Source organism: Sceloporus occidentalis, unplaced genomic scaffold (genome assembly GCF_023333645.1).
Source record: "Sceloporus occidentalis isolate IW3139 unplaced genomic scaffold, rSceOcc1.0.p SCAF_1, whole genome shotgun sequence".
Taxonomy (NCBI): domain Eukaryota; kingdom Metazoa; phylum Chordata; class Lepidosauria; order Squamata; family Phrynosomatidae; genus Sceloporus; species Sceloporus occidentalis.
Window position 1 is genome coordinate 300,325,529 of NW_028316981.1, and position 21,023 is coordinate 300,346,551.

Below are 21,023 nucleotides of genomic sequence, written 5' to 3' on the forward strand. Positions count from 1 at the left end.
TACTCCAAAGATACACCTGAGGAAGTAGGCTCAGGTCTATGAAAGCTCCACTTTCCTCTATCTCTGGATTCTCCCCTCCAAAGATGCACCCGAGGAAGCAGCCTCAAGCCTACAAAAGCTCATGCTCCTCACTTTTCTCTGTCTCTGGATTCTCCCCTCCAAAGATGCAGCTGATGGGCCTCAAGTCCATCAAAGCTCAGTCTCTGGGCTGCAGCCACACTGCCGAAATAACCCGTTTTGACCCCACTTCCACTGCCATGCCTTAATGCTATGGGACTGTGGGAACTCTCCTCCGCGGAGGCTGCAAAATCCCTCTGGGGTGCCCCACAGACGACAGTTCCTAACATCCCACAGCACTGAAACCAGGCTATTTCTGCAGCGGGGGAGAAAAAGTTTCCCTCCAAACTTTCCTGGCGCCAACCCCCCCAAGAGCCTGACTAGGCTTGCTGCTTCCCCAGCCCCCCTCGCCCGCCTTGACCTGGATCTAGCTCCCCAAAAGGACACCTGGGCAAAGGGGGCGGGGCTTAAGAAGGCAGGAGCCCTTACCTGGGAGTCACGTGGCTGCCTCCCTGGCTTGGCTGAGGGAGGAGGAGGAGGAGGAGGAGGGCGAGGTGTGCTTCCTTCCTTCCTTGCTTCCCTGGCTGCCTTTTCTCTTCCTCCAGAGAGGCTCCAGGCGCCCCCTGCCCTTTCCTCTCCTCTCCTCCCGTCCCCCTCCGTGGCCCTTGGGAGGGTCAGGGCAAGGCCAGGGCAGGAAGAAGGGACCAACTGGGGGGACTGGTTTGGCAACTCCCCTGCCAGCCTGCCTGGGTCGGTCCCTCTTCTTTCTTTCTCTTTCTCTGGGTGAAGCAGCTTGTTTTGAAAGGAAGGTGAGAAAGGAGGAGGAGGAGGAGGGAGAGAAGCATGAGAGCCAGCTGAGCAGAAGCAAAGACGAGCCTCAGAGGAGCGAAGACTGAGAGGGTAAGCAAAAAGAAAAGCACACGGGAAACTAGTATTACTATTGTTGTTATTATTATTGTTATTTTGTGAGTGGTGGGATATTGGGGGGAGCAGGGAAGGCAAGGAGCAAGAGGTTTGGGAGCTATCATTACTATTATTAGAAGTAGTATCTTAATTTGGGGGGCTGGTGGGATATTGGGGGATAATAGGAAAGGCAAGGAGCAAGAGGCTTGGGAGGTATTCTTATTAGTATTATTATTATTGGTGGTGGGATATTGGGGAACCAAACACAGCAGGAGGGTTTCCCTAACATTAGTCCAGAACAAGAAGAAGGGAATAGCAATGTGTCCCAACGCTACGTATCCCAAAGAACATGTACTAAAAACTAATGAAGATACTGAAAAAAGCCTTCATGCAGCAAAATATACTCATATGTCTTAACACCACCATCTAAAGATAGACAGTGAAATATTTAATCACTATATATATATATATAGTTGCCAATGAAATTGCTAATGAAAAGTCCAATATAGTCCAAATTTTCCAAAGTTCTGCCGTAAACTAAATACAGCAGGAGCTAAATGTCAAATAAATCCTCTTCTCAAAGAGTGCATCCAGTTCTGTGGAATCTTTGTCACCAAATATGATTCTAACACAAATTACTAATCCATGGCGGTCAATAAGAGGCAATCTTTCACAGGCAGCAGGATGGCTGCCTCCAGAGTTGTACAGCTGTTTGGACATCAAGGTCTTCTTCAGTTGAGACTATAGACCTCTCCGGATTTCAAAATTATAAAGTATAGTTTTCATTAGTTTTTAGTACATGTTCTTTGGGATACATAGTGTTGGGACATATTGCTATTCTCCCTCTCTTATTCTGGAATACTGGGGAAGGCAAGGAGCAGGAGGTTCAAGAGCTATTATTATTATTATTATTATTATTATTATGGGTGGTGGAATATTGGGAGAGATAGGGACAGCAAGGCATAAGAGGTTTAGCAGGTATTATTATTATTATTGTTAGTAGTAGTATTTTAATGGATGGTGGAATATTGGGGGAAGTAGGGAAGGCAAGGAACTAGGAGTTTGGGAGGTATTATTATTTCATTTTTGTGGGTGGTGGATTACTGGGGAGGTAGGGAAGGCAAAGGTTTGCAAGGTATTATTATTATTATTATTAATTTATATTTGTGGGTGGTGGTATATTGGGGGAAGTGGGGAAAACAAGGATCTACAGGTTTACGAAGTATTATTGTGATGGTGGAATATTGGGGAGATAATGGAGGCAGGAATCTAGAGGTTTGAGAGGTATTATTTTTATTATTATTTTACTTTTGTTGGGGATTGGTGTATTGGGGGGGGGGGAGGATAGAGAAAGCAAGGATCTAGAGGTTTGGGAGTCATAGCTGAAGGGTGGAGATCATTTGGGCAAAGTCTCAGCCAGGTTTACTGGGGCCTTGTTCTCCCAGTGACTTGAGGGCACCACATCTCCACACTTCATGGCTCCAAAGCAAGAGGTGACTCAGATGTTGGCTCCAAAGCAAGAGGTGACTGGAGTGTACGCTTCTTAATTTCTCCCACCTCCAGCAAGCCCAGACTTTTGCTTTCAAAAAACAACAAGAATAGTATAATCTTGACCCTTTTTGCTACTTGCTGTTTGTGTGTGCTGTGCTGACAAAAAAAACATTTGTCTCTCTTTTAAAAGTTTTTAAAAGAAATAAAAAGAGATCCAGTTTTTCCATGAAACAGATCATTTCTGCTTGGGTTTGACCTTGCAGTCTTTTAACTCTGTGATCTGAATATGGGTATATGAACAAAAGGAAAACAAAGTTTGTTGGGGTTGCAGTTGGTTATTTTTTCTATAAATCTGATTACAATGTACCTGTTTTCACAAGCCTGCAATGCAAACAAGTGGCTCCTGTCTATAGCATGATATATATATATTGAGCTTTAGTCACAATATTTTAGCCTTTCTTTTCCCACTTATAATATCCAAAACTGGTACATTTTCTTGTCTTTAAATCAGGCCAGGGTGTTGTTTCAGTCTGATGGCCAAGTGTCGCTTTCAGTAGTCTCCTTGTTCTTGTTAACTGCCCTCAAACTGCCCTCCACTCATGGCAGCCCTATGGATGAGATCTCTTCAAGGCACTCTGCCCTCCCTTGCTCTGCTCTACTGCTGGTTAATAAACAAGGATAGTGCACTTATGTTTTAGCCGTGAAGCAAACGGTTAGGTGATGGTTTCCCAGGAGTTGGGAACATCTCTTAGTCTTTGAATGAGATACTCATCAGAATTTTTAGATGGTTGCAAGTACATCCTCAAGAAACCCAGCATGTGTAATGGTTTGATTGTTGGACTAGAACTCTGGAGATCAGCGTTTGAATCTCTGCTCAACCATGAAAACCCACTGGATGACCTTGGGCAAGCCACAGTCTCCCAGCCTCAGACGATGGCAGTTTTAAACCCCTTCTGAAGGAATTTGCCAAGAAAACCCATGATAGGGTTGCCATAAGTCGGAAACAACTTGAAGCCACAAAGCAATAAAGTATATCCTGACTAAATAAAAGGAGTAGAAGCAACACTCTAGTTTTGAATACACAAAGCCATACACAAATTTATTAGATAGCTATAAAAATACGTTGGGATTCGGGGTCTCTTTGGGAAAGTGATGTGACATAGCAGAATTGCCTTGTAAGACTGGTTATTTGCTTCCACTTCAGTTCTGTTAGAATATTTATAAGTAATGCAAATGTTATGCAGTTTTCCAGTGTTTGTTCTCTGAAGAAGTTAAATCCTTTAATACTTCTACTGAAACCCCTCACTGTTCAGAGAGTGAGGAGCAAGTAACAGTCACCCCACATTTTTCACAAAATTTTGTTTGCTGTCTGCTTTCTAATCCAACACTTCAAACGTCTGGATATGCTTTTCAATGTTCCAGTTAAACTGTTCAGTGGACCAGTGTATCTGGGTTTTTGTTCCATTTCATGGTCAAAGGTGTTACTTTAGGATTCTAGGTGGACTATTACTATTCAGATTACAGTAACTGAATGGAACCCTGTTTCTGTAGGTAGCCTGTGTGGCACGTATAATACTTTGCTGATACAGCATTGTCGTCTTCCGTACAATCCTGCCCATTCTCTGAGACTGCCATTGAAAGCTTCATTCTGGATGCTGCTATCAGGGCAGCACTGGTGTCCACTGATCTTTAGAATACCCTCATCCTCAAGACTGTTCATTGAGCATTAGTTTTGCTGTTACTTTGGCATCAGGTGAAATTACTTTCAATTTTTTCCCTGGAACCATATTATTGATATAATCATTACGGCTTGCTGTTGTTCATAATTACTCATTTTATTGTCTGAGCTTCTTCAGATTTTATTATACACTATTGTTGTTCACTGATATTTCTAAATTAGTAAGTTTCCTCTGTTAAACTTTTTGGGTACAAATCATAGAAAGGTGGCCTAAAGGCTGGTACATTAAATGGTGAGCCCATTCAAGGAAAGACGGGATATAAGATAAAAGATGTTTGTGTGTGTTTATGTGCCTTCAGGTTGCCTGTAGAATATTATTATTATTATTATTATTATTATTATTATTATTATTTCTTACTTGCCTCTCCTCATGGAATAACAGCAGTTAACAGACACACCACATCAGTTAAAAGGCATCAATTAAAATACACATCAGTTTAAAAGGACATGCATTATAGTGACCCCATAGAGTTTTCTTAGGCAAGGAATACTCAGAGGTGGTTTTGCCAGTTTCCTTCCACTGGTATGCATTGGCAGTTTCCCATCCAAGTACTAACCAGAGCTGACTATGCTTAACTTCTAAGATCAGGTAATATTTGCTACCTTTATGCATCACACTATGTGTAAAGCAATTCTACCAAAAAGAAACACAATTTCTAGGAAACAGATATATATATAGTTTCATTTATTTGCCACCTTTCTCCCCGGAGGACCCAAGGCAGCTCACAGACAAGACATTTAAAATCTCAGTAAAATTCAAAACAATTAAAAACATCTGCACACAATATAAAATCAACTTAATATATACACAAGTTAAAAACATAACTAAAAACCCATGTGCTCCATAAAAACCACCCTGCTATGCATTATGTATCAAATGCTTGCCTGCATAAAAATGTTCTTACTTGCTGGTGAAAGGCCAGCAGGGAAGGTGCCAGCTGAGCCTCCCAAGGGAAAGAGTTCCAGAGGGTGGGAGCAGCCACGGAGAAGGCTGCCTCTCATGTCTTTACCAAGTGAGCCTGTAGTTTTGGCAGGGCCAAGAGAAAGCCATCTGAAGACCTTAGGGCTATAGCAGGTTTGTATGGTGAGATATGGTCTCTCAAATAGTCTGGAACTAAGCCATGTCAGGCTTTATAGGTCATGACCAGCACTTTGAATTGTACCTGGAAATGAACCAGTAGCCAATGAAGATGTTTCAACAAGAGAGTTACATACTCACTGTAACTGGCCCTGGTCAGCATTCTGGCTGTAGTATTTTGAACTCGTTGAAGTTTCTGGACAGTTTCCAAAGGCAGTCCTACATAGACTGCATTACAATAGTGCAGACAGGACTCCACTGTAAATGTGCTGAGAAATACAATATCCTATATTCTTGTTGCAACTCAGTTCTTTGAGTCTTGTTTGAGAGAAGGATAGGCAGCAATGTACAAGACAAGAAGGGAGGAATTAGCAGACCTGAGTGAATCCTGAGGTTTTTGAACATACCCCAAAAGAAATGTCAAGGGTGGGAAGTGCTTGGGGGAGCTTCCCACATACATACAAATAGCCCAGTGATGGTTGAACATGTCCAGTGCCCAGCAGGAAGAACTAATTATAAAATCATGTCAAAAATAAAACTGACAGATCAATAAATGGACAGATCAATAAATTTAAAAGCTTAGATAAATAGGAAAGTTTCTACCATTGTGCTAAAACTGAAGTTGAAGAAGTCAAGGTTGCAAAATCCCTCTCTGGAGTAGGTTGTACCGTGAGAGTGCTAAAACAGAAATATTGAGAATGTTGTTAGTTTGTACTGTAGTGTTAGCTGCAGTCATAATAACTATGTGATGTATTGCAGGAAACAGCCTGATCCAATAAATACTTGCTTGAAAATAAATTCTTACTAATCTGGACCAATACTTAACTGTTTTCAAAGCAAATACCAACATTATTGGATTTCAGTTAGTCATGGTCAAATTAAGTCTTATTGATTTTCAGTAGTGTCTAAATCTGGGGCCAACCCATTGTGTTTAACAGTGCTGAATTCCAAGTAATTGTGCAAAGGCAAATTGTTGACAAAATTTCTGCCACAATTGATAGATGTGTACTTTTGTCACATGGCTGAAAACTGTGTTCTAGGTGTGATAGATAAAAAGCTCCTTCCCTGTTTTGACATTGCTTAGGCCAGAATGACTTGTAAGTGATATACCAGAGCAGGAATTCAAGGAGGTTGCAACCATACCTGAGAAGTACAGTCAGTCCAGCAATTCTACTCTTTTGACCAGAATTTAGTGTGTCCTTCTTCAAGTATGTGCACTATTTACCCAGAGCTTTAGATCATTCCATGCTAGACATGGCATGTAAACAGTGAAACCAGGTTTTTTTCCATTAAACAACAGCACTGTCATTGGCTGATGGGGGTGCAGAATGTGACATTTTACCACCGCACCCCAAACTGTGTAGCTACTGGCTACTTGCTTGTCTCTTGGGTAGGCATTAGTAAAGATGTACTGTGTAGCAGCTCCTTTCAGATTCTTTTAGAATAATTGCTTGTTAAGGTAAATACCATTGGATTGGCACAGTTCACATTGGTTGACTTCCAAAACTCAGGGGATCATGAAATGTAACTTGTAGTTGCAATCATCTGAAACTCATCTCCATACTCACAAAACTATTTTGCTTTGCTATTTTCTTTTTTAAAATGTCTGTATGTGGATAAGTAAAATAGTCTAGCATTTGGCCAATTCACATCAACTTTTGAAAAGCATTTAAGTCTGGCAGTGGGGAGGCAGAGGTGGGGTTTTTTTAAATTACACATTTCACAAGTGCACACATTAATAAATGCTAGCATTTCAAGGGAAGTTTGAACATAATAATAGTAAAAATAAAACTTTATTTATGTACTGCTCTTCCAACATGATCAAAGCGGTTTACCACATATCAAATGGCATTACAAATCTCAAATACAATTTGAATAAAACATTTTAAAAACATCATAAGAAACAATCTTAAATATCTTAATCGCAGGTCAAACATCTTGAGGTAACTTCTGTTAAGGGATGATTTCTCTAAAAAGAGTCAGGAGGGTATGCAAGACAGAAGAGAAAGGTTTTCAACGATTTCCTAAAAACATTTAAAGTAGGACTAAGTTGGATCTCTTCCGGAAGTTTATTCCAACACGTCAGAGCTATCACTGTAAATGTTCTTTGGTGAGTTGTTTCCAGTCTCACCTTGGAGTACATCAGGGACTGTCTGAAGGAAGAGGCCCCTCCCTCCTCAACTGTCACCTTGGCCTCAGAGGGAGCGATCAGGCAGACCCAGCAACATCAGGGACTGTCTGAAGGACGAGACTTCTCCCCCTTTAACTGTCACCTTGTATTTTGATTTGTATTACAATTTTTACTGTACACCGCTATGATCATTGCGGAATAGCGGTCTATAAATAAAACTTATTATTATTATTATTATTATTATTACTCAAGTATGTACTTCCCTGATGTTCTGAGAGTGCGAGGCGGATTGTGTAGGGAGAGGCGTTCCCTCAAGTAACTCGGGCCCAAGCCATATAGGGCTTTATAGGTAATAACCAACACTTTGTATTGAGCCCAGAAGCTAATTGGCAGCCAGTGGAGAGATTTTAAGACAGGTGTTATGTGGTCCGACCTTGAAATTCCGGCAACCAATCTGGATGCAGCATTTTGAACTAGTTGAAGCTTCCGAACCTGGTACAAAGGTAGCCCCATGTAGAGCGCATTGCACAAATCTAAGCGAGAGGTTACCAATGCATGTACTACTGTTTCAAGGTCCTTTCGGTCCAGACAGGGGCACAGTTGGTGTATCAGCCGAAGCTGATACCAGGCACTCCTGGCCATTACATCTACTTGAGATGATAGCTGTAAGGATGAGTCCAGGAGATGAACATGGGCAAGAGCATTTGAACACCTTACATGTATTAATAGGTTGGCTTTCACTACAGTTGTGTATATAGCCAGATTCCTCCCTCCAAAAAAAAAATATCTTAAACATTTTGGAGGCAGTTAACAATCTAGCAGCCTTCTGTAACAGTTTATAAATGCCAAGATATTTATACTAAACTAGACCTTTGAAGATTTATGACCAATGCTAATAAGACATTTGACACGTTCTGTAATCTATTGCACTCTGATCCCATCTCCACTACTTTGTAATGGTATATATTTTACCTTAGGCTTCAACACTGTACTCAGTTATGCATCTGAAAACATTGATTTACATATATTTATGAAGCTTAAAGGTGTCACAAAATTTCTGGCCCTTCTTATAATGTAACACTGCTAACACATATAACATTTTGAAAATTGGTACATTGTTGTGTGGTATCTGTTAGTAAATTAACACATTGCTGAAGTACATCTAAGAGACCCCCTTCTTCAATCTACCTTGACTATATATTCCTGTGTACATTGGTAGGCATGCAGTCACAAAACAAGAATATATTCCTAAACAAGCATAGAGGGCACTGATATTCTGAGGTTGTCACTAATATTACTGCTCTTAAAAAGCTGCAATTTATGATACCAATCTTCCTATTTATCCTATGGGGGGGGGGGGGGGGAATGTCAGTCTCATTTTCTTTTCCCACTTCTCAGAAACCCACCATTATGCTCATCTCATCCCAGTTCTGTATCAGATTGCCCTTTTTTTTCAGGCACAATAATAGTTGGTGTGTATTTTCTCCCTGTGTCACTTTGAATATATATATATATTCCTACATATGTCTACCCATTTTACACTAACCTTTTATACATTTTATACTGACTGAGGTGTGGGTGCAGAATCTGTGGATATAGAGGGCTGTGTAGAAAAGTCATGTTTATGATTGGTTACAGACTTAGTTGTTCACAAAATATTTGGCATTTCACAGGTAGAGCATCTGTAAAAGCCTTTTGTAAAAAGTATATTACAATAAAATTGTGATGTGTGGTAAAAAGAGAACATATTGGCAGTCACAACCCTGTTAAAAGTTTTGCGTTTAAAACTTTATATTCTATATAAAAATATATATTCTATATTCTAAGCTGCTGATACCTGTGCTTGCTGTTGACAAACCTTCCATCTGATTTTGATGCTATGACCTCCTCATTACTACAAAAACAGTGTGTGAGAATGTTAGACTACTGGGACTAACCTGTGATTGCACTCTTTCCTAATATGAGACCCAAGATAGCTTGCAAGATAAGTTAAAACAAAATATAGTTAAAATAAAAGATAATACAAACATTTAAAAAAAATAGAACATTAATGTAAAATGATTCAAAAAAGCAGTTAAAATGCAGTAATAATGAAAAAAATAGAGCACACCAATTGAATGACTCTTTTCAACAGACAGTTAAAAGCCAAAGGCCGGCCCTAGGTAAACAGAAAGGTGTTTACCTGCTGCTGGAAAGAGAATGTGGGGAATCAACCTAACCTGCCATGGAAGGGAACTACACAGCGTGAGAGCAGCCTCTGAGAAGGCGCTCTCCTTGTCCTGTCCAAATGTATTTGTGATGGTAGTGGGACTCATTGCCATCACTAGTGAGGGTGCAGACCCTAAGTGGGAGGGGGGGTTGACACTGCTGAACCTCAAACATTTGGCTCTGGGTAGAAAGGGGCTGTGGCATTCACCTGCGTCCCTGTAAAATGCTGAAGAGATGGTGTGAGTGGGATGACGCTTAGTAGGAGGAGAAAGGAAGGGCCCAGTTTTTACTTTTTGATTTTTTCCCCAAAATTATTTTAAAAACATCACATTTTCACTTCAACCACATGAAACTATGTATATGTAAATTCATTTTGGCTGTGCACATGGTATTGTAATTTAAAGATGTGATTTAATTTTGCTAATTTACACCACAGTTATTATCATTACATTCAGTAATATACAGGAATTATGATTAATGAGTAATATTAGTACAAAAACATTACTAAGGATTTGGAATGGAGTGGTATGGGAGAAGGTCAATGGGGGATGACACCATGAGTTACTGCACTGGGTGAAGCCAATCCTAGTGATGCCACTGATGAGTCTGAAAGAAAGCCCTCCCCTGAAGATATTAAAACAGGCAAGCTGTTATCAGGAATGATCGTTTTTCAAATAGACTGGGTTGCCTCACAAAGACCTTGTAGATCATAACCAGCACGACAAAACATTACTCTTCATCTTCCAGTCAACCAGAAATGTGTGTGATATTTTTAGTACATACATTTAATTATGCATTGCACCACACAAAAACAGGGACATAATGAAACATACAAATTTGTTACTTGTTATGTTAATTTTTTCAAAATGTGCACATTGTTCCACTGGACATTTTGTCCTTGAAATCAACTTTACAAAATATTTACTTATGCAGCCATTTAAAACTGAGTAACAATAAATATGTTCTACCAAATGCAATCACAAGCCAAAGCTTTACAACAGTAGGAGGGAAAGTTCTGTTGTGATAATGAAAATAGTTGTTGGCTGTGTTTATGCAAGTTCTAGATCACATTTGTGTCCCTTCAACATAAGGAAGGACATCTATGTAAGAGCAGCTTTGATAACTGAAGTATTCCATGTTGGGATCAAAGATTCTTGTTTATGATAAAGTATAATAAGTTCAAGGTGGAAGAAAATATTGGTTCAGTTTATGCAAAGATCCTCTATAGCACTGCCAGTATGGCCGATGGGTAGTGCATTCTGGCTAGGGAATTGTAAGAATGCTAGTCCGAAAAGTAATTTCCAGCATTTATATAATATATAGTACAACATTAAATACTATCTGAAACTTAGCCAAATCTTAAATTGCAAAACAACTAATTCACAGATTTTGCATATTCTTGTAGAAAAACAGTATTTTTGCCTACATTGACATAATGATACATTGTGATTTGCCATGACAGAAATTAGATGCAATGAGCCATTTTGTCATGTTTTGTCACAATTGGGCAAAATTTTGTAATCAGCTTTTTATATCTGTTTTTCTTTTGTGTACAAAATTGTGATTGCCTATGGCTATGAATAATAAATTTTAGATGACATAAGAGCCTGAACACACAGGCCAAAATAAAGCTGCTTCGGGTCACTTTAGAGGTATGCTGTTTAAATGACGCACACATCTTAAGATGCCAGAAGCTGCACCAAAGCTGCGCTCCAGTCCTTAGGACTGGAGTGTGGCTTTGGTGCAGCTTCCGGCCCCTTAGGACGCATGCATCATTTAAACAGCATACCTCCAAAATGACCCGAAGCAACTTTATTTTGCCTGTCTGTTCAGGCCCATAACAAATGAAACATCACTGTATGCTTTTCTGCAAACTAGAAGTTTTAGCTTTTCAGACCATAGAAAGGTGTGAAGGGCCAGGGATCACACAAGCCCTAGGCTCCATGCAGGTCAATTTTGATTTTCTAAACTGGACGTGAGCAACTTCTATATCATAGGTCCCCCAAGTTGCACTACCCCCAAGTTGCACTACCCCAGCTCCCTGAAGGCTGTGTAGAAGAGTAATGTTTATAATTGATTACAATCTTAGTTGATCACTAAATATTTGGCATTTCACAAGTAGAGCATTTGTAAAAGCTTTTTGTGATAAGTACATTACAGTGGACCCTTGTTATCCGCTGGGGTTTGGTTCCAGGAATCCCCGTGAATAACAAAATCTGTGTATGCTCAAGTCCCATTAAATACAATGGCATAGCAAAATGGTGTCCCTTATATAAAATGAAAAAAATCAAGGTTTGATACTTGAAATTTATACTTTTTAAAAAAATTTTTTCAAGATATGGATGCTTGAATCTATGTATAAAAAATCTGTATAAGAAGGGCCAACTGTACAATGAAAATGTGATGTGTGGCAAAAAGAGAACATATTGGCAGTCACAACCCTGTTAAAAATTTTAAACATTTTTATCGTGCTCTGAATATAGATCCAAAATTCTGGGCAGAGTACAGTCAGTAAAAACTGCTTCAAAACCATTTAAAGCAATCTATACATTTTAAAACAGTTCAACATGATACAAACAAAAATGAGAAAAACAAAATCCACAATGTAATAGTGCAAAACCAAGCAGTGATCACTAAGCATCCAAAGTTTGGGTGAACAGCCAGGTTCTAACTTAGCAGTAGAGTAAAACCAATATTGGCCCCTGACTCACCTTCATGTAAAAGCATTCTACAAGCAGGACACCATAGCTAAGCAGAGCCTCTGGCATCTCCATCCTAGAATGGGTTGTCCTGGCTGTTTCTATTTCATTCGCCAATCCACTCTACAAATCTCCTCCTCTTCCTTGTGCCATATTTTACTTTGACTTACCAATCAAAAACCTGTGGACATTCTATCTGATCTTAACTATGTATAAATGAGGGAAGCTTTGGGGTATGTACATATTACATATTGCAGAGCTCAGAAGTTGTTCAGTAAGGCTCACATTTCATATGAATATGCATTAAAAAACCCATCTAGGACAATCTGTTGTTATATGTCTTCAAGCCCTTTCCAGCTTATGGTGACTTAAAGGTGAACCTGGAATTTATTGGCAATATTTGTTCAGAGTTCTTTTGCCATTGCCTTCCTCTAAGGCTGAAAAAGTGTTACTGACTCTGGGTCACCCAGTGGGGTTCCATGGGTGAGCAGAAATTTGAATCCTGGTCCCATAGAGTCCTAGAAATCAAGTTGATTGAAACGCTCATGGCATAATCTTCTTTCCTTATTAAAACAATATTTTCTCTCATCAGCAGTATGATGGTGAGCAACGACACTAGTAAAAGAGAAAAAATTCCAAAAATTACCAAAAATACAGGTAACAGCAGACCCCTACATGGTGCAGATGTAATGCTTTGGCCATGTATACACAGGGTTATATACAAATTATATGTACTTAATGACAGCTTGCAGTTAATCAAAACTAGAAACAAACATTTTCAAATTCTTCCTTGCAATAATTGGGGGGGCGGGGGGAATAGAACATGGCTATCTGTGGATTGTTTTGGCTCATATTTGCCACACTAAACTATGTGTTATATCTGTGTGGCTCAAACAAGGTTCTTTCATGCTAACAGCCATTGATGTACTTATCCACTCATTTGTCCAGTCACAAAAAATAAGTTTGCTGGTCATCGTCACAATCCTGTGATAGCAAATTCCAACACGAGTGGTGATAAATAAAGGTGGAGAACTGATGGGAAGATGAGAGAGGGGCCAGGGTACAAAACAAAGCTGTTTTGTTGAACTTTGCTCATGTTACATTGTTGTACAAGCAAAGCTGGATTTGGAGTGGCAGATCTCTCACATAAGAACAGTAATTATGAATTAGTCACAGTTTATGCACCTGTTAGACAGCTCAAGAGGAGGCACGTTCATGGACCTGTAACATAAATCACTGGAGGAAAAAAGGTCATTTCACATGTGCCAAAACATCTGACAAAAACATGGACCAAAACAATCACAGCATGGCTATTTCATGTTATGCATCACTCCAATCTGAACAGCAATCATGGTGTCTTAGAGTAGGATTACAGTGAGGATGAAGGTGGACAGACTTTAATGTAACTTCCAAATACAAACATGCTGTTGAAGCCAAATGAAACCTATCCAGCCAAGAGTTAAATATCAAATAAGCTGGAAATTGAAATGGTTTTAGCTGCCTTTATTGGACCAAACTGATTTCTAAGAGTGAATGACTTCCAAGTCTGTTTATATTTAGCACTATTAGTCCTATTTGGCTCTGTTGTGGTGGTGGTGTGCCTTGAAGTTGTTTCTGACTTATGGTGACCCTAAGGCAAGCAAATCATAGGGCTTTCTTAGCACGTTTCTTCAGAAGGGATTTGCCACTGCCATCTTTTTAGATGGGAGAGTGTGAACATTCTATTAAAGGCTTGGATTATTTGTATTATATGGCTCAGGTCCAGATTATTTAAAGGACTGCATTCTGTTTTACAAACCTGTCTATGGTTTGAGATTTGCCGAGAAGGCTCTTTGACCCACTACCCTCAGTTACATCTGGTAGGAGGACTATGGGAAAGAGCCTTCTCAGGGCTGCCTACCTGCTCTGGAACTCGTTTCCCAGAGAAGTTACACTAGCAGCCTCCCCGTCTCTTTCTTCAAACAAGTGGGGGCTTCTCTATTTCAACAGGGCTTTGAGAATGTTTGGCAGGACAGGCCTTGTTCAGTGTTCTGGATTTTCTGGTTGCTATTTTTGTTGTGCTGTTGTACATTTTATACTTTTTTTTGTTTTTAACTGGTTTTAACTGTTTTTTTTAATTGTTTAAACACTTTTAATTTTTATATTTTGTGAACTGTTAGCTATTTTCTTTTTTAAAATATGTTTAATCTGCCTCTCTAGATGTTGTTGAACTTCTTCTCCTGGTAACATTAGCTAGGATAGCCAATGATAGTTAATGCTGGGTGTAGCAGTTCAACATCAATTGAAATTAATGGAGCTTACCTTTGATTCAGTGGGTCTCCTCTAATTGAGACTAAGCAGTGTCTTTAAGCCTGGACTTTGTTTAGGGTGAAAGCAGGAGAACCTGCCGTCTCTGAACATAGAGGTTATACTTCACATTTATATAGTTCTTTCTAAGTATTTGGAGCATTTCAAATGCATTCTCAGTGACCTCCATAAAGGAGGCTTAATGGATTGTGTGGAAATAGATTTATTCTTGGGGATAAATTGAGGAAAATGTAGTATGTTTGCAAGTGCCTTTCCTTACTGCTGCCAAACCCATGAAGCTCAACTTCATACTCTTCTTAAATTGTTTTCTTCCCTTTTTCTCCCTTGGGCAATCTTCTAGCAGTGATCTAGTCCCCAGGCTTGTAGTTTGCAACAGAGACTTAAATGAGCTACTTGCCTGCCAAATGTCTTGGCCTCCTAGCTAATTTTGTATTTTCTGTTATAGCCTAGGGTAATGAGATAGCAGTGAAGGTGTTTGTGAACAAGCATTATAGGTGTAGCTGGGTTTTTAGACATTCAAGGCCCCATCTTCTTCCTTTTATGTCAGTTTTTAGAAGTGGATGAGGATTAAGATTTACTACCTTAGTCTTTTATGTCCTTGAACTAATAAATAAATCTACTAAAGTGCACAGCTTGGTAGTATCTAGCCTTTGTTACTTCGCCTGTGAATATTTGTGTATGGAAAGATCCCACCGAGTGTTTCTGTTTAGGAAAAAAATGATTTAAGAATAAAATACCTAATTTTTCACTGCTCTGTAAGTAGGGTTGCCATATCCCGCCGGGGGGCGGGACAATCCCGGTTTGCCGCAATGAGGAACAGCCTCCGCCTCTTTCCCGGCCTGGGAGCCGGCCTAGGCTTCCTCCCAGGCCGGGAGGAGGAGAAGGAAGCCTGCGATCGCCGCGATGCCAAGCTTCCCCCCGCCCTTCCTGGCCTGGGAGCCGGCCTAGGCTTCCTCCCAGGCCGGGAGGAGGAGAAGGAAGCCTGGCACCACGGCGATCGCCACGATGCCAAGCTTCCCCGCACCCTTCCTGGCCTGGGAGCTGGCCTAGGCTCCCTCCCAGGCCGGGAGGAGGAGAAGGAAGCCTGGCACCGCGGAATTTTTTTTAAAAAAAAGTCCTACATTTTCAAACCTTGTCCTACATTTGTCCCGGTTTGGAGGTCCTCCATTATGGCAACCCTATCTGTAAGGATTAACCTTGCTATTAAATTGTAGACTGAGGTGGATATCTCTGGCAGCAGATTGCATGTGTTGTGAAAGGGCAGCAAACTGCATTATTAATACATTGCTAGAGGTCCAGTGTGGTGTAGTGGTTTAAATGTGGGACTAGGACACTGAGAGGCCAGCATTTGAATCCTTGCTTGGCCATGGAAATCTACTCAGTGGCCCTGGGCAAGTCACACACTCTCTGCCTCAGAGGAGGCAACCCTCCTCTGAACAAATCTTGCCAAGAAAAACGTATGGTAGAAGTTTAAGGTGATATGACCTTAGGGTGGTCATAAGTTGGAAACAACTTGAAGGCACACAGCAACAACAACAATTAGTAATACCAGGAAGGAGGAGAAATTTTGGTGGGATTTTTCTGCCTTATGGGATAAAATAGTTTGGTTGGCATTAGGTATGCTGTCCTCTGATTTGGGTGACTCTGAGGTGCTATTTACTGGCCCAATTGCAGAGGCCCAGCAAAATATAATGGATTGAATTTGCCCTTTCCCCCCTGGTTTGGACTCTTCTCTCCTCTTGGAAGTTAGAAACCAACCTTCCTCTGGCCAGTCTTTGACTAGTTCACTACATTGCCTTTATCCTAACTACAGTACTACTCTCTTTTTCTAGGCTATGAAAAGTTCAGGAGAAGGGCAAGCCTGCCTTGTATGCAGAAGCTTCTTCCCAGCTAGTGTGTGTCCAGATTCCTGTGTAAAAATTGTGAGGGTCACTGCCAGTCAATACAGACAATACTGAGCGAGAGTGACAAGTGGTCTGACATAAAGTCCTTAAAAGGAAGGGAAGGAAGTTGGCAATTATTCCAAAGCAGCAAAGAGAATTCCTTGATAGGTTTCCTGTTGCCAGCTCATTTTTTTTATCTTTGTAAGACATAAGGAACTGCCTTGTACCAGTTCAAAACAGTACTGCATATTAGTCAGAAAACACTTTCCCAAAAATTGCTATTGGAAGTTACTAACGGGAGAGTCTGTGGAATAACCTACGACTTTTTACATGTTCTGCTGTGTCCAGTACTGCCCAGAGATACAACCCCTTCCTCTCAGCAAAGTATTTTGCAGGAAGATTTTTCTTAGTAAGTTTCTCTATTTAATTTCTGTCTACAGAGCTGTTTTGTGTTGTGAGTACTGTAATATTAAGAATCCACTCCTCCATGAATGTCATCAGTTAGATTGCTTTCTGTTAAAAGTGTAATGTTCAAGTTTCTGCTTCTTTGCAACATATTTCACTGCTTTTGTGTAGTAGAGGAAACTGCTATGAATTCTCAGAAATGGGCCTATTAGCATGCATGAGCTATCTGCCCATCTTCGTTACCAGTTTAGCAATGGTTTCAAATGGTTTGTGGTATCTTATCTCATTTTTGCATGACAACCTTGCTTTTAGCTCAACCCTATTTGTATAGTTGAAGACATGTTGAGAGAACTATTTAGGCATATTGGTTTTCATAAGTATGCACACTTTCTTAGCCTTCCATGTTTTATATATGTGCACACAATACATGTCTTGTTGTCTTATATATGTGCACACAATACATGTCTTAACAACAAACAGGCATTATATGAAGTAACCCATTCCCTGCATGAGTTACCATAGATTACTGGAGGTGGGTTGCATTTATATTGCTCTCTTTGAACCACAGATGATAATGCTTCCTAGAATGTTACTCAGTTATAACTAAAAGACTACAAAGCATGATGTGTGCTGCTTTACTCCTGCATGTTTATAGCCCTTATTTTAAAAACAAAAGTCTGGAGAAAAGTAGGGTGCATTAAAGGTTCATTGCCAACAATGTTGCTCAAGAAAGACCAAAGGCTTTATCACACAAGGCTAGCAAAGTAGAATTTCAGCAGGGTAAAAGCATGTTTGGTAGGTACTTATCTCACAATGCTGTGTTTCGCCTGTTGCTGCTTTGCATTTCCATAGCTAGTGGAGCACACCTTTTCATTTACAGGGAAAGCTCATCCATGGTTCCCAGTATCACTGCTTTTCCACCTCTGCCTCTGGTTCAATAGGTCTCTTCCATTGCAGTTCCGATATTGGCAATCCCAGTTGGCATGCTTCTCCTCTTCTCTCTCTTGCTATTCCTAAGCACACTGTGTTCTTTTGCTTTGCTTTTCCTCCCCCTGTCCCTTTTTTATTTCATATTGCCAATTGCAGTAAAAATAAAAATCATAAAACCTGGGTAGAGCACAGGGCGGGAAGGTGGGCTTATGAAGACAATGCAGAAGACAGAGCACAGGGCCATAGGTCGCCAAAGCAGCTCTTTCATGCTTTTGAAGAGACATGTGATAATGAATGTTCCTAAACTGACATGTTTCCACTTCCTTACACTAATGTGGATGCAGCAAGACAGCAGACTGATGTGATAAAGACCTAAAACTGGTAATGTATGTAAGAAACAGTGCCTGTAAAGGAGTTGGGGCAAATAATTTTTGGTGAGTCTTCCTGAAATAAGTTTTGCTGACAAGAAACGTAGATTGAACAGTCCTAGTTTTGGGTTTTTAGAATTGAACTCAAACCCTCCTTGTGAAGGGTAAATGAACATTGAAAGATCTGTATAGATTGGTCTTCTGGGCCTTCAGCATGTGAAATGTAAAAAAAAAATATTGACATAGGTCGCTTCTGATCAGCAATCTGCAAGTGAAGAATCTTAACAGAGTGTTTCGCGACTTTACCTTTAGTCCTGGGAAGTTTGCATGTATCTAGCTCTGACATTTGACTGCTGAATGCATTCTAATTGGTATTGGAAGAGATAACGTTAATTAGACTCAATATGTTATGTCTCCAGGGAAGAAATTCCCTATTTACTGAACTTCATTCTTCACTTCTCTACTGAAGAGCATGTTCAGTATGGTTAGACAAAAAAAAACTATAACTGCTAAGTTTGAAACGGAAGATGTATAAGAAATGGAAAAAGGGGGAAATCACAAAAAAGGAATTCAAAGAAATAGCAGGCATTTGTAGGGGTAAAGTCAGAAAAGCTAAAGCGCAGAATGAACTCAGGCTTGCTAGAGAGGTTAAAGACAACAAAAATGGCTTTTTTGGATATGTCCGCAGCAAAAGGAAGAAGAAGGAAACGGTAGGGTCACTGCGTGGAGAAGATGGCAAAATGCTAACAGAAGACAGAGAAAAGGCAGAATTATTCAACACCTTCTTTGCCTCAGTCTTCTCAGAAAAGGAAAAGGGTGCTCAACCTGAGGATAATGGAGCAGAGGACAGAATAGGGGAATTTCAGCACAGAATAAGTAAAGAGATAGTAGAGGAACACCTTGTTAATCTAAATGAATTTAAGTCTCCGGGACCAGATGAACTCCATCCAAGGGTATTAAAAGAACTGGCAAATGTAATATCAGAGCCATTGGCAATAATCTTTGAAAACTCCTGGAAAACGGGAGAAGTCCCAGCAGACTGGAGGAGGGCAAACGTTGTCCCCATCTTAAAAAAGGGGAAAAAAGAGGATCCCAGCAATTATCGTCCAGTTAGTCTGACATCAATACCAGGAAAGATTTTGGAGCAGATCATTAAACAGAGAGTCTGTGAACATCTAGATGGCAATTCCATAATCACAAAAACTCAACATGGGTTTCAGAGAAACAAGTCATGCCAGACAAATCTAATCTCTTTCTTTGATAAAATTACCAGCTTGGTAGATGAAGGGAATGCTGTGGATATAGTATATCTTGATTTCAGTAAGGCCTTTGACAAGGTTTCCCATGACATTCTTGCAAAGAAGCTTGTAAAATGTGGGCTAGACAAGGCAACTGTTACATGGATTTGTAACTGGTTGACCGGCCGAAGCCAAAGGGTGCTCAACAATGGCTCCTTTTCATCCTGGAGAGAAGTGACCAGTGGGGTCCCACAGGGCTCTGTCCTGGGCCCAGTGCTATTCAACATCTTTATCAATGACCTGGATGACAGAATTGGGAGCATACTTATCAAATTTGCAGATGACACCAAATTAGGGGGAATAGCTAATACCCCAGAGGACAGGATCAAGATCCAAAATGACCTGAATAGACTAGAAAACTGGACCAAAGCTAACAAAATGAAATTCAACACGGAGAAATGTAAGGTATTGCACTTAGGGTGGAAAAATAAAATGCACAGATATAGGATGGGTGACACCTGGCTGAATGAAACTACGTGTGAAAGGGATCTAGGAGTCCAAGTAGACCACAAGTTGAATATGAGTGAACAGTGTGATGCGGCAGCTAAAAAGGCCAATGCAATTTTAGGCTGTATCAATAAAAGTATAGTGTCTAGATCAAGAGAAGTAATAGTGCCACTGTATTCTGCTTTGGTCAGGCCCCACCTGGAATATTGTGTCCAGTTCTGGGCGCCACAATTCAAAAAGGACATTGAGAAACTGGAGCGTGTCCAAAGGAGGGCGACAAAAATGGTGAAGGGTCTGGAAACCATGCCCTATGAGGAACGACTTAGGGAGCTGGGGATGTTTGGCCTGGAGAAAAGAAGGTTAAGAGGTGATATGATAGCCCTGTTTAAATATTTGAAAGGATGTCATGTTGAAGAGGGAGCAAGCTTGTTTTCTGCTGCTCCAGAGACTAGAATGCAGAACAATGGATGCAAGCTACAGGAAAAGAGATTCCACCTGAACATTAGGAGGAACTTCCTGACAGTAAGGGCTGTTCGACAGTGGAATGCACTCCCTCGGAGGGTGACAGAGTCTCCTTCCTTGGAAGTCTTTAAACAGAGGCTGAATGGCCATCTGTCAGGGATGCTTTGATTTGGATTTCCTGCATGGCAGGGGGTTGGATTGGATGGCCTTAGTGGTCTCTTCCAACTCTACAATTCTATGATTCTATGATTCTGCAAGAAATCAAAACCATGAATAGCGTGGAAGACTACTTAATGTTCAGAATCCAGTGTTAGAATTGACATTATTTTGTTGCAAGCTAAGATGAACAACACAGTTTTGGAACTGTTTATAAGCTTTGGCATTACAGTGATTATAAAGCAGAAGATGGTATATAAGGATACACACACACACTTCAGAAGCCAAAACGTTTTGCTCTTAATATAACTTTTTAAAGTTCTGTTTACATGTATGTGTGTTCTTTTTGTGGTGGTACAAATGTCACCTGTACGCACCTTTCCTCAATTTAGTGTTGCCATATGCCATATACTTTTGTGAGCAAAGAATCATATTGCAAAATTCAAAGCAGTGGGCAGTCTA

At 40.3% G+C, this 21,023-nt stretch overlaps 1 protein-coding gene across 1 annotated transcript in view; it reads left to right on the forward strand.

The window, feature by feature from the left end:
- Positions 1 to 864: 864 nt before the first annotated feature.
- Positions 865 to 21,023, forward strand: part of LOC149324155 (phospholipid-transporting ATPase IC-like) — a 92,836-nt gene continuing 72,677 nt past the window's right edge. Inside the window, exon 1 of the mRNA XM_089497189.1 lies at positions 865 to 957. The gene's annotated coding sequence lies outside the window, so the exon portion shown is untranslated. The remainder of the gene's footprint in view (positions 958 to 21,023) is intronic.